At 47.8% G+C, this 2,019-nt stretch overlaps 1 pseudogene across 1 annotated transcript; it reads left to right on the top strand.

Moving 5' to 3' along the window:
* Nucleotides 1–368: 368 nt before the first annotated feature.
* On the top strand, nt 369–1,073 carry LOC311608521 (transcription factor BTF3-like; annotated as a pseudogene). The gene is made up of 2 exons: nt 369–806; nt 935–1,073. The product of its transcript is annotated as a transcription factor BTF3-like (transcript).
* Nucleotides 1,074–2,019: the final 946 nt, after the last annotated feature.

Raw genomic sequence — 2,019 nt, 5'->3', positions numbered from 1 at the left:
GCTCACTAGGCAGAGCTTGCCACACAGGCCTGAGTTTGCTCCCTACAACCCAGATAAAGGTATAAGGCAAAAACTGACACCAGAAGCTTGTCCTCTGATTTCCACACACCCTCTGTAGCACCCATGGGACCATCCATGCATCTTATACACCAATAATCAATAAGTACAGTGTGCACCAGATGCGACGGTGTACACACAGGGAGATCACGGCTGGGGCCCAACATGGCCTGTCTGCATAGTCAGACTATCTCACAAATGAAAAGGGGCTGGGGATTGACTCAATGAGTAAAGCACTTGGGGTTATAACAGGAGGACCTGACAGTCCTGGAGCGAGCTGCCAACTTGCGTCGCTGTGTGTGCGGGCCTTATCTCAGCTGGTCTGCCTGAGACCCCTGAGCGTGAACCATAGTCCCCTGAGCGGTCCCTGTTTCCAGTCCAACAGAATGAAAGAAATGATGATGAGCCAGGAAAAACTCGCCAAACTGCGGGCGCAAGTGCTCATTGGTGGGAAAGGAGCTGCTCTCAGAAAGAGAAAGGTGGTTCACAGAACAGCCACACAGATGATAAAAAAAACTGCAGCTCTCCTTAAAGAAGTTGGGGGTAAACAATATCTCTGGCACTGACGAGGTGAACATGTTTACAAACCTAGGAACAGTTCAGGCATCTCCGGCAGCAAACACCTTCACTATTATGGGCCGCGCTGAGACAAAGCAGCTGACAGAAATGCTTCCCAGCACCCTGAACCAGCTCAGTACAGACAGTCTGACTAGTTTAAGGAGACTGGCTGAAGCTCCACCCAAACAATCTATGGATGGAAAAGCAGCACTTGCTACTGGGGAAGAGGAGGGGGAGGGGGAGGGCACAGGGGGGGGGAGAGGAGGGAGCAGGGGAGGGGGAGAGGTGGGGAAGGGGGGAGGGCGAGAGGAGGTTCCAGATCTGTGGAGAATTTTGATGAGGCTTCTAAGAACAAGGCAAACTGAACTGAGGCATCTTCTGAAGAAGGTGACACTTGCAGAAGTTACAGGAGCAGCTATTTTATATCATGGCTGTTTTTAAAAAAATTCTTGTTTATGGATCTGACAAAATTTAGTTGTCTAATATTTTTTAAGCTCAAGCCCCCTGGACACTGCAGCTCTTTTCAGTTTTTGCTTATACACAAGTTGTTCTTTGGGGACAAACTAAGCTGAAGAGGCCTGGGAATAAAGTTTAGAAAAGGTTAATACAATTCTTTGCCTAGTAAAAATAAAATAAAATAGAAGCCAGGCGCAGTATTGGTACAATCCTAGTGCTCCTATAGGAAGATGGGAGGCAAAGAAAGGCTTGTCCTCAGCTCCCACGGCAGCTTACACATACAGACAGTCAGACAGACAGACAGACAGACAGACAGACAGATAGACACAAGGAAGGGGGAGGAGAAGAGGGAGAGGTAGAAGGAAAGGGAGAGAGAGGGAGAGAGAGAGAGAGAGAGAGAGAGAGAGAGAGAGAGAGAGAGAGAGAGAGAGAGATTGGTTTTTAAAAATGGAAGTTGAGCCAGGCATGGTGGCACATGCCTTTGATCCCAGCACTTGGGAGCCAGCAGCAGGCAGATCACTGTCAGTTCGAAACCAGCCTGGTTTACAAAGTGAGTCTAGGAGAGCCAAGGCTACACGGAGAAACCCTGTCTCAAAAAAACAAAACAAAACAAACAAAACAAAAACAAAAAAATGGAAGTTGATCAGGACATGATGGGGCATGCATGTAAACACAGTACTTAGTAGACAGAGGCATGAGGATCAGAAGTTTAAGGTCATTCATTCTTCAATACATAGCAATCTTGGGGACAGTCTTGGATACATGACACCCTCCTTCCAAAAACAACAGAAGAAAAAGAGAAAAAAGAAGCGGGAAAGAAGGAAGGAAGGAAGAAAAGTGCCGCTTCTGTGAGCCTCAGAAAGTTGATTTGACAAGACCCACGAACGAGCTTCACCCGGTGCTAAAGCCATGCCCTCTGGCTTTTCCCACTAATGAGCCGGGTACCCC

This window comes from Acomys minous (assembly GCF_964271855.1).
Source record: "Acomys minous genome assembly, chromosome: 11".
In the NCBI taxonomy this organism is placed as follows: domain Eukaryota; kingdom Metazoa; phylum Chordata; class Mammalia; order Rodentia; family Muridae; genus Acomys; species Acomys minous.
Note: the sequence above shows the minus strand (reverse complement) of the source record. Positions and strands in the feature narration are given on the sequence as shown.